A 12,349-nucleotide genomic window follows, 5' to 3' on the forward strand; every position below is an offset into this window, starting at 1 on the left:
AAGGGACAAAACAGTGGGGAACAGACACATTAGGTGAACTGTGGAAGGGAGAGGGATGGGGATGGGACGGGGAACATGGCGAAGAGGAGATGGACATTTCAGGGACTTTCAGGAAGGAAAGCAGGAGAAATGAAGGAAGTGGGCTTGGGTGGATTATCGGGGGTAGAAAAGATCGAGGATTTGGATGTGGGAAGATAAGAGGTGGTAGTGAACAGCTGTTTTGAAAGCCTGGAGGGAAGAATGGGAAAGAATAGAGTGAGGAAGTTTATTCCAAAGGCGGGAAAAAAGAGTAATGAAAGAGTGAAGATGAGCAGTGATTCGTGATTTTGGTAGTTTTACCAGAAGGGGGTTGTTGGCGGACCTTGAGCGCCCTGTGGAAATGTGGTGGGGACAAATCGCAGAGAGAGCAGGGGGGGGGCAAGGCTGGAGAGGAGTCGGTAGAAGACAGAAAGACCACCGACCAACCTGCGGTGATTGAGTGAGAGGCCCAAAGACTCAGCTTCATTGCGGGAGATGCCGATGATCTTAAATGCCCTGGTTTCGACAGCGACAGATTGTTTTTTTTTTATACAAAAACACATATATGTGGAAAGAAGAGCTCGTCTCAAGAGTCCATGCAGATCTCTGTCTCTGAGCCAGAATACATGGCCATTTCTACAATTTGAAATTGGGAATGGGTCAGAACATCACAGGGCACTTGGCCAATCAAAATACAAGAAAGCTTTGTTTGCACATGAGGTCCTTCAAGCAAAGAGAAAACAATCTTGAGCATAATTAAGCAGATTGTATTGTGAAAGAATGCGTGTCTTCGGTCGGGCGTTTATGCGCAGAAACCAATCATTTACTTTCGACAATGATAAGCATTTATCTCACCATGCAAATGGAGCATCTGGTTTGCACAGCTTTTGCAGAACAATTAGAGGTCAATGACCTCTGCGGTTCGATGAAACTCCTCTTGATAATAGTACAATGGGGAAGACATAGATCATGTTTGTACAATTTTGCAATTGAATGCGAGGCCAGTGTTAACAAGACTAATGCCTCTGGGGACCAGACTCTCTGGCTTCACCAAAGCAATTCTCCCCAATTTGCCAACCAAGTGGAAAATATAAGATTATACTGTAACATAGTGAACTAACATTTAAATGTATTTATTTATAAAACAACCTTCAGTATGTATTGATGTATCAAGTATATTTTAGAGTAACAAATCTAACGGATGGGTACATATTTCCTTTCACTAAGCATGGACTCATAACAAGATCTTTCACCAGGTGCAGATGTGCTTGGGTGAGCATGGGATTATACATTCGTTATTATAATTGCCATATGGTTTGAAAGTCATCTGATTTGAAATATTCGCTATGAGTGGGACAGTGATGGTGTTGAGCATTTACTCATGGATTCAGGAGAGCACTTTCTCAACAATGAGAAAGGCAAACAGTATATTAATCAATGATCCTAAGTTTTTAACAGATACGTTTCAGTTATATGGAATGAACAAGATCACAGGATATTTGAACAGAGATTCTTTTCCACTCATTTGTGGCCTGTTAGGTAGACATTGTAACAAATAAATGAACAGGTATTCCAATCTGCAAACGTAATGAGTTCTGATGAGATGAGCAAACAAAGAAACTCATACCATGAGCAGTCCATTTCAGCAATTGTAATGAGTTCTGACTTTGTCATTGTGAGAGATGTGATAAGCATAATTATCTTGCAGATAATGAAAATCGTTTGTCAATTCAGCGCATGCGAACCATTCTTTGCACAGTGATTTTTGCCGAAACTTAACAACAGATTTTATACCTCAATATTGTTTAAAAAGCAGAAGTTAAAGAGAAATGAGTACATAATTTGTGGTCAAAGAACACTTATCTCAATATGAAAAAATATTTGTTTCAGTGTGATTAATACAGAAACACCAGTGCTTTGCAATAATCATGTGATCCATAGAGCTTTCTATTTCTAAAATGTCCATGCTCATATTTCACTTGATGGAATTCATTATTTTTACTTCCACAGCACCTACCTTGTGTAGGCCTTCTTGGTTGCTTTATGCAGCAGATTCGGCGAGAGTAGCAGGGAGGTGTTTATGTATGTATGTATATGTATATATGTATATGTATATGTATATATATATATGTATGTATGTATATGTGTATATATATATATATATATATATATATATATATATGTATATATATATGTATATGTATATGTATATGTTGAATGGCTCGATTATCCCAGCAAGCTGGAACTCATTTTGTCAACCTCAGAAGGATGAACAAGCTGAGTCAACCCCACCTTGTGTTAATTCAATGGGAGAGCAGGATTTGAACTTGCAGCCCAAGGAAGTTGCTCATCATCGTAGGATCCCAAGCCCGCCATCCTAACCATGAAGCTTACACCAGGCATACAGTGTATGTATGACACCTGTGAAATATGTTCGACCTGTTCATGAAATAACGTGGACAAAATCTACTCTCTCCCTCACTATGGTAGTCTGACTGAGCACTGTGTTCTGGTTGAACATCCTGCTTCCGGAGTAGTCTCGGGTAAATATGACAATGCACGTGCTTTTGCCCTTTCGATGTTGGTGAAGTCTGGAATTAGTCATTTGTTTTGGGTGCCGGTGAGTGATTGCCTGCCTTCTCTTTGCAAAGACACCAAGCTGGATCTTTAATATCCACTAGTATAATTAATGCTGGTAGATGGGACACCTGGTTCAACATATAATATGCGGATTGATTCAATACCCTGCCTGCAAAACACCAGGGTGGCAGTTTATAGTTGGGTCAGGAATCAAACCAGCCCAATTCAGCAACTGAAGCAAGCAAGTTGCTGCGACATTAACTTAAATATAATCATATTTATTTGTAATACATAATTTATGGGAGAGCAGTGTGATATTGCATCTCAGGGAATACAAACCCGAAGGATTTCATGGCCTTAGAAAAAATGTATTTCAAAAAATATATATTTGAGTGATTTCATGATATTTCAATTTTCCTTTAATGAATCTTAAGTAGTACCAGTGGAAAATAATAACACATTGATTGACATATCCTATTTTGTCCAGAGAAGTGGTCAATATTGCTATCTTAATCTTTTCAGGTAAAAACAATGACAGCTAACCTGTTGGAATCTGTTGTAACCACTTATTCTTTCTATGCTTTCTTCCCCTGTCTTCGTTCCTCCACCATTTCTCTTTTGATAGTGCTCTATATTGATATGATGAAGGAAAAGGGAGGGTGCTCAACCTTCAACTTACATTTATTTCCCACCGAGAATGATTTGATGTGAAACTTGTGGATACCCTCAAATGGGAATGGTGTAAAATTATCAAGCTGCTCGACTTTGGATTACAACAAAGTCGCAACACCTTCAAAGGGGCCGTGTCAATATATTGAGGTCTAAGCCGGAGACATTCTTTTGTCACTTGTTTGTTGTTTTGATTTGGTTATTTTGATCATTCAACTGCTCGGTACCTCCCTGTTGTTGGCCATCTAGAAACTCGATCTCGATTACCTCATATTTTTCTTTCATTATTATAATTCAAAATATTGTCATTGTACATATTTGATTACTGTCATTAAATTACCCATTTAATTTAATTTGCTTGTGTCCATGTATCTGTTGTGGGTCGAGTACAACCCATGTGCCTCTGTCCGTCACCGCCATTTCTTTTGAGCACCATAATTCCCGAGAATTTCGGCTGTGAGCCTCCAAGGGAGACCTGTTTGGCCATCCGTCCAGGTAGGGTCTAACCCTCTGGACACGACAATATCGTGCCTTGGAATCCTACTTCTCATCAAAACGTCATCATACTCATTGTCATAACCATAGTAAAGACAACTCGAGGACAAATATTATCCATATTTGAATCATAACGACACCAACAATTTAAAAGGTGATGATGGAATGAAAATAGTGTGATACTGTATGGGTGCTTGCTTTCACATGCAATGCATTACAATTCCAGTTTCATAAAAGCTTTATGACCGAGTCTTGTTGGACTGTTTTTAGCAGCCATAGTTCATCATATATTTCCAAGGTTACTGAAACCATTGTGAAAATTATGAAGGACAAGGACGTACTGCACTGGGCTGCAGGGGAATGAAGAAGAGAGTCAGTCCAATGGACCAACAGCCAAAGTGATAGATTTACTAGAGTGTTCAGGGATTGACAAAATGTTCAAAATCCAAACAACGGTTTCCTAATATCACCATTCTGCTTCACACAAATGATCCTATTCTTCAAGATCGTGAAGGTATCAGTAAGCCATGCTTCATTTCCCATTCATTGTGCCAATCAAAGCCAGTGCATCCCATTTGGAAAACAAACAAACCATAAACAAGTGATGGAGCCAAAGGCTTGTCCAAGGATTTCTCCCCAGTTTGACAGTTTTTATTATTTTAACAGTGATATCAGGTTCATGGAGGAGATGATACATAAATCACATGGCGGAAAAAGGCACTGGTGGAGATTGAAGGTGAATTGCAAAGACATTACAGGAGATGATAGACAAATGCATGTCAGATATTGGATTTGAACCTGGATCTCTCCATCATGAACCATTGGGTTCTGCTGAGCACACGAAACAGCCGAACCTGGTTTACCAAAGTAAATAACGATGAAACGAGAACTATCATTACAGCGCAATAAAACCACCTTAACATTGTTGAACCTTTCTTTAATTTCCATTTTATTCCAAGGTGTCTGAAAGCGATTTCAAAAGCATGCGATGTTCAATTTAACCAAACTTTTTTTTTTTGTCTCTGTAGCAGTCGAGAGATTAGACTCAATAATGGAGTTATGTCATTAGACGTAAAACATTTTTACACTGCGTTTTAACAGTGCCTGCCTGTCAGGCTAAGTCAAATTGATAGTGGAACACGTAAGTCGTTTGAAGCGAACCACTGAAGCTTGAGAAGGAAAATGGAGTTCTGCTGTAAACCAAGCCATGAATGCAGCTTGTTTCCACTGGCCGAGGCCATTCTCTCTCTAAGGAGCGTTTTCGTTTGTGGAATTGATCACATCGACGGTGCCCCACACAAGGGCTTCCCAGAGCCCTTGTGTAGGGCACCATCAATGTATAGGCTCTACACAAGGGGTTCCTAAACTTTTCTTGGATGTGATCCTGTCCGAACAGGTGTAAAATAGTGACCCCCAACATCGTCAGCCACAGATGAGATCTACATTTGCTTGTTGGAAATATACCATCATTCGATTTTGTTTCGCATTTAGTGGCCTAGACAAGTGGGACACCTGGACTTGAGCATTGCGACGTACTTGCTCAAAGTTTGGTTTTGTGGAAGAGCTGGCACACTTACTCATCAGGAGTTAGCGTTATGAAGGTTGGGACGTGGTCGAAGGAGCACAGGGTTGATTGAGTTGTTTTGGTTGTCGTTTTGAGCACAATCCGTTGGTTGCCATCTCTTGGAGATAGTTTGTTTCCACAAGTGAAAGTTTGTTGTGCAGGCAGGGTGAAATGGAAGAATTTGAAGTTGTTTCAACACTGCGCAATGCTTCCTCTCCTTAATACAGCATGATAATAACCACCCTACCCTGTGGCTCCCAGATACCATTTTATATATTTTTTTTACAAATGGGGTCATGACCAGAAGGTTGTTCCTCTTTTCTCCTATTTGAGAAACTGCTGTCTGGAAGAGGGTTCAATCTCACTTCTCTCTCCAGAGCTTCCAGCAAGCAGTGAAGTACCATCTCATGTCATCCCCCATCCCTATCCGCAATATTTTCCACCCGTTAACTCTACCTATGCCAACCATCTTCTACTAGTGGGCTACTCTATTTCTTCCCCTCCTCCCTCTTTTTTTCTTGTTTATTCATTTTCTTGCTTGACCTGTTGTGTTCAATGGTGGTTCCACTACTTTGGCATTTATCATCCATCTCCTCACTCTACCTTAATCTAGATATGATAATCAACACCTCTCCCCCTCCTCCCTTCCACTGTCCAAAACCCTCCATAGAGAAGCAACCAGACATGGCATTTCTATCAACTTGTTGAGAGTGAGAAATTATTTTCCATCGCACTCAGACATTTGGTTCCATTGTGTCACTTTCAATCGGTAGTTTTGATGCTGCAAATTGGTGTCAGTTTAACATCCATCTGAGGAACAGCACATGCATTCAGAAGCACCCAGCTTGTGAGACGCCAGAATGACAAATTATAGCTCGGTCGGGATTCAAACCTATGCTTGATAACTTGCTAGACAGCCTGGAGGAGAGTGTATTTACCTCTAGGCCATTCTACCAGCTTATCATAACTCACTAAAGGCTTGCAAAAGACCACATGACTTGGTGAAACCTCCTGTTGAGTATTTTAACGAAATCTTTTTTTGACAAGACATCTTTTGACCGAATATTCAATTCATACTGTCTGATGGTATGTTGATTTATCATTCAGCACGTCGTATAGCGGCGTTTAAGCTGGAGCAAATAACAATAATAATTTGTTCTATTTAATCACAATTCCACATAAATCACTGCCAGTCAGACTTTAACTCTTCCATTTTCTGGAACACTCTCTCGTTCTCTCATTCTCTCCCTCTCCCTCTTCTTCTCACACATACATGTCATCTATTAACCCTCGTTGGACTTTATCCGAAACGGGGCTTCTTGATTGGATGTTATCTGTCTGTACATCTTTCTGCAGCCATATCTCGCACATATATTAACCAATTTCAGTCAAACCTGGCAAAACGACAACACATGATGGTATACATAAGCATGTCATTTTGTTTCACGATTCAATCAAAGATGGCCGACTGGCGGCCATTTTTAGTTGTGAAAAACAGAAGTTGAACACATCCTCAACCATTTTTCGGAGATGCCTTTCCCGATCTTTTTCGAACTTTGCACACGGATAAGGGATGATGGCTTACATATGCACTTCGTCATACATGACGAAAACATCATGCATGTCACGTGACTAACTTTCTTACACAATATACCTCTGTGATCCACATCATTAATATTTATGACCAAATCACCCAATTGTACACAATCTTCCATGTCACATGGCCACTCAAGTCGGTTGCACATGCACATTAATCTTGTAAATATTGGCTAGCTCCTTCACTCTTTCGAGAACAATTCTTAAAACCACAGGGGTTTCATAGGTTTTAGTAATTGTGACATGTCTTTTTTTTTTCTCCTTTTTTACCATATAATGAATTCTGCCATTATGGTAGACAACAGTTTCGCAACAGTGGACAATTCTGCCATTATGGTGGACAAAAGTACTGATTAGTGGTGAGGGAGAAGGATGTGTGGGGAAAAAAGAGGTGGCCCTGTACTGTCTGTAGAAAAAGGTGTTTGTGGCAATTCAATATTGTGTAAATCTTCCAACTGCTGGGTGCATAAGATGTGTCATGACATCAGGGGTGGACTGCAGGTGGTTCCTGATTTCAGAAAATTATTCGTCAAATTAACTTTTGAGTTGTGTGGCCATTATCCATTGTGTGCTGGCAATCTTTCCCTCAGTGACGTCGTGGCAGTTTTTCTGGAAATCTTAGGGGCGTTTCCTGACGGGTTTGTTTTTTTTATTTTTTAAACTGGAACACCTCAAAAAATTATTGCAATTAAAAACCACTAGTACGTGCCCGTGCGTGCCCATACGTGCGTGGCCGTGTACTGTCATTGGTTTGGTAAATAAATGGCCATAACTTGGGAAACACTTGGGAAACAGATGAAACAGATGAAGAAGAACGATATCAAACCATGAAAAGGCACATACTCAGGCCGCCAGCATCAATTGTGATGTCATATCAAACGAAGAAGAAGAATTGTGATGTCAATTGTGATGTCATAGCACTGTCCTGTCATTGGTTTGGTAAATAAATGGCCATAACTTGGGAACCACTTGTCTGATTAATATCGAATCTTGAAAAGGCACAACCACAGGGCCCCAGCAATATACCTGGCAAGTTTCAATTCGACTGGACCAGTGGTTGTCGAGAAACAGCGGTCACAGACAGACAGACAGACACACAGAGATTGCTGGAATTATAGATAGATGTTAAATTCTTTGTTTATTACTTAAAAATCAATATAATCACATCAAATTTATTTTTCTGATTCCATACTGAACCTTTAAGTAAGGAGTCACATTAATGAAAATATTATCCTTTGGAGGAAACTTTAATCTCCTTCCATCTGCAATGGTGTGGGATCCAATGCTGTGTTACAAGAGTGGCCATTTGGGTTTGTACAATGCCCAAATACTTTGGTTCCCGCTTTTGTTCACCTCCTTGAGTGCTCATGAGTCATGTGTCACCTGTAAGTGAGAATCTTTTTTTTTTCTTCAATGATCCGTGGCTTTCATTTTTAATTCATTTGTAAAAATTTCGAAAAACATGTTTTCACTTTGTCATTATGGAGTATTTTGTTGAGATTGGTGCCATTTTTTTTTTTAATATAAAGCATTTTAAATTCAGGCTGGAACACAACAAAATGTGAAAAAGTCGAGGGGTGTGAATACTTTCTTGAAGGCACTGTTTGTCTGATTGGCCCTTGGGCAATTGTACGTAGTGGCCCCACCCCAATCACGCTGATTGACAGTCGTCGTCCCACCCACCCCTCTGATCCCTTCTTATTCATTTACAAAGGAATGCAGTTTTGTGAACTTTTCATGGAATTCTTTCAACCTTTTGAAATTTCAATCAGTTTGTACCTTTCACAATAAAATGTAGTACATTGGAGTTTAAACCAAGTTCATAGCTAAAACCAATTTTGAGTGAGGCTGTCAGAAAAAAATAAGAAGAATGACAAACGGGCACTTTTGGGTTTCTCATTTTTTTGGTTCAGTGATGAAGTCCCAAAGTTTAATAATGAGTGTTATTGGGTGGTGAATTCTACACAGATGACTGGTAGGTAATTTATATGCAGGTTTATAAGTTCTATCTTGGTAGACTTTTTTTGTAGGATTGATGTTGTATTGAGCCAATGGAGTGTCAGGGCCATCCCCACATTACAAGTCTACCGACTTCTTGATGCATAGGTATTTGGAACAAAAAGGCAGAATTCTCCACTCCTTGATATACCTGCCCATTTTCTCCCCTTTAGATCTTTATTCCTCAACCAGACTGGTGTAATGCTTTGAGGGTCTTGTCTGAGTCCTGGAGGTTGGCCGTTCGAACCCCTGGCCGAGTCACACCAAATAATTTTTTTAAATGGTATGTGCTGCTTCCTTACTTGACGCTCAGCATTAAAAATGGATACAGCATGGACAAACAACATTAGGTTGGTAATCGTAGCATAGGCTTTGATGTGACTAATGGCCTCCTGTGTTGAAGTTCCTTACAAGGCAACTCGTCTTTCCCACACTCTCCCTTTTTGTTGAGTTGGGGGAAATTTAGGCCATGCTTTATACAAGTAACATTTTTATGTCCATCCCAAGTAGCACTGAGGGCATTAAAAGTCACCAGAATGGGACGACAGGCAGATTAGACTAGGCAGTGCAGGAGAGTCTGGTTATCCCCTCTTGAAGGCCAGAAAAATTTCCCAGAATTGTTGGAATTTGGTTGGAGTGTTCAAACCAGGCTGAGTTATACCATATAATTGACAATATCCCCCTTCAGCCATGCGGCGGGGGATTAAAATGGTACATGCTGCTTCCTTGCTTGAGATTCAGCACTTTGAGGATATAACATGGATAAACCCCACAGGTTGACATTCATGGGATGAAGGAAATGTCTCCTCAGTTGCTCCACATAGTGCAGAGAGAAAAATGAAATTGTCATGAAATTTCCGGTATCCTGAGTACTCCAGTAAGTTACGTCATTTTCCCCAAGTTCATGTTTGTCTGGTCAAGTCTGGTGTTGTCTCGTGTATTTGTCTGCCTGCTAAATGAGGAGGTCCCTTGGAACAGTGATATTCTGGAGGCAGTAGAGCTGGTGCAGGGCCCACTACCTAAGATAAAGAATGAATGGGTGAAGAAAGCCATCGATGAAATGAAGAATGGTAAAGCGGCGAGCAGCACTGGTATTGTCGCAAAGATACTGAAGGCATCTGGTGATATTGGAGTGAATTTAATATCTACATTAGTAAATGCAATTGTAAGAGAGATATCTGTCCCAGATGACTGGTTGAAGAGTGTAGTAATGGTGAATATTTATAAAGGGAAGGGTGATTCCTTAGTTCAGAACAACTATAGGGGTCTAAAGCTGCTGGACCATAGAATGAAAGTGGTAGAGAGAGTCGGTGCTATTATACATGAAATGCAATTTGGTTTCATGTCAGGAAGGGGAATGATAGAGGCAATTTTTATGATTCGACAATCACAGGAAATATATCTGGGGAAGAAGAGACAACTGTACTTTATAATTGTGAATTTGGATAAGGCGTTTGATAGGGTCCCCCGGGAAGTGGTGCAATGGTCCATGAGAAAGTTACGTGTGGATGATTGCTTTTTTGGAGTAGTTATGGCAATGTATGATGGCTCAAAAACTTATGTGAGGGAAAATGGAGTGCAGAGTGAGGATGTTGAAGTGAAAGTGGGTGTTCATCAAGGTTCAGTGTTGAGCTCAATCCTGTTCATCATGGTTATTTAAGCTATATCACAGGAATTTAGAGGAAGCTTACCTTGGGAACTCCTGTTTGCAGATGACCAGGTGTTGATAGCCAACAGTGTGGAAGAGGAAATGGGTAAATATGCAGTGCGGAAGGAGGATATGGAGGCCAGAGGATTGGAAGTGAATACAGGGAAATCAAAAGTACTGATTAGTGGTGAGGGAGAAGGATGTGTGGGGAAAAAAGAGGTGGCCCTGTACTGTCTGTAGAAAAAGGTGTTTGTGGCAATTCAATATTGTGTAAATCTTCCAACTGCTGGGTGCATAAGATGTGTCATGACATCAGGGGTGGACTGCAGGTGGTTCCTGATTTCAAATATGCTGTTTGTGCAGGTAAATAAGTGGCTCCAGTTAGAGCAGAAATGTTAGTTTATGGGGATCTATCTCTGGAATGTGTCGATAAATTCTGTTATATTGGTGACATGATTGGTGCAGGTGGTGGTGCTGTGGTTTTATGTAAAATGGCTGCTAAACCACATGAACGATGATGTCATCAACCCCCCCCCCACCCCCATACAATTTAGCTCCAGATGACCCTCAAAATATTTCATACTGATCAGATAAAATGTTCGACAAATGCAATTATGACGTCATAATGAAGCCACCGATTATGTCATAAAAAACACACTTATTCCCCATGGGGAGGACGTGCCAAGTTTCAATTTTTTTCCATGGAACAGTTTTGGAGATAGTGGTCCAAAGTTTTTCCTTATTTTACAACAAGGCTGCCATACCACGTGACATATGACATCATTATCAAAAAACATTCTGCATGAGTCGTCGCACCTATGGTGAAAATTTCGTGTCAATCAGATAAGCGGTTGCAGAGAAAATTAGCATGGACTTACGGACGGACATATGGATGGACGGATGGACGGAGAACCCAAAAACATAATGCTTCCAGTGACTTCGTCAGCAGAGACAGAACCAGAGTTGGTGTTAAAGCCACCCAATGCTCGCCTGTTTATACATTTATCGTTTTCAAAAGACTAGTCTAATAATATTTTTTTTATAAAGCATTGCAGTGGAGTCTGATCCAAATAATTTTAAAGCAACATATGTATTTGTATATTGTAATCAGTAAAAAATAGTGTGGTAGATAAAAACATTAGAAAGGAAATAACTTGCACCAAAAACTTTAACATTTTCATGCTCACGCTGACGCTCACGCTCACGCCGGGGGTATCACAAGAGCTCTGTGTTCTTCAAACAGGTGAGCTAAAAAGGAATAGGTGTGTCAGCTTATGCAGCAGGATCATACACAGAAGTCTGTTTCACAATGGAGGCTGACATGACGGTCACATGACAATTATTATGGAGTATTGCAAATGGTTGACGACTTTGCTATTATGACTGGTATGAAGTAATATTTGTATTTTGCAATGAGTTGTGTTGGGGTTCAAGACCCTCACGTTCTTTGATTCTCCGAGCATAGTCTTCAACTTTGATTTTTGTTTTTGTTCTTCATTTGTTTCATTTTGTGAAACAAATTGCTTGCTTCATCCAGTATTGAGTGATTCATGTATTAATTAGCAAGCGGGGATGGTGCTAATTGAATAACCGAAGAACAATTATTGTTTATTAGTAGCCGGATAATTAACAAATGTTCTCGCAAATTGAAGATTGTTCAGTACACGTGTACTTCATTAAATTGTTCTATAAAATGTCATTTTGATTCCTTAAGTGCAGAATATGCCACTTGACATTGTGACCTTTGTGCTTCCAATTTGTTTTCTATTGTCCTTTGTTCA

At 40.1% G+C, this 12,349-nt stretch overlaps 1 long non-coding RNA gene across 1 annotated transcript in view; it reads left to right on the plus strand.

The window, feature by feature from the left end:
- LOC147033801 (uncharacterized) overlaps window positions 1–12,349 on the plus strand; it is a 109,020-nt gene that overhangs the window by 24,336 nt on the left and 72,335 nt on the right. The gene's annotated exons all lie outside the window — the stretch shown is intronic.

Source organism: Eptatretus burgeri, chromosome 1 (genome assembly GCF_056783735.1).
Source record: "Eptatretus burgeri isolate ZD-2024b chromosome 1, Ebu_testis_v1, whole genome shotgun sequence".
Classification (NCBI taxonomy): domain Eukaryota; kingdom Metazoa; phylum Chordata; class Myxini; order Myxiniformes; family Myxinidae; genus Eptatretus; species Eptatretus burgeri.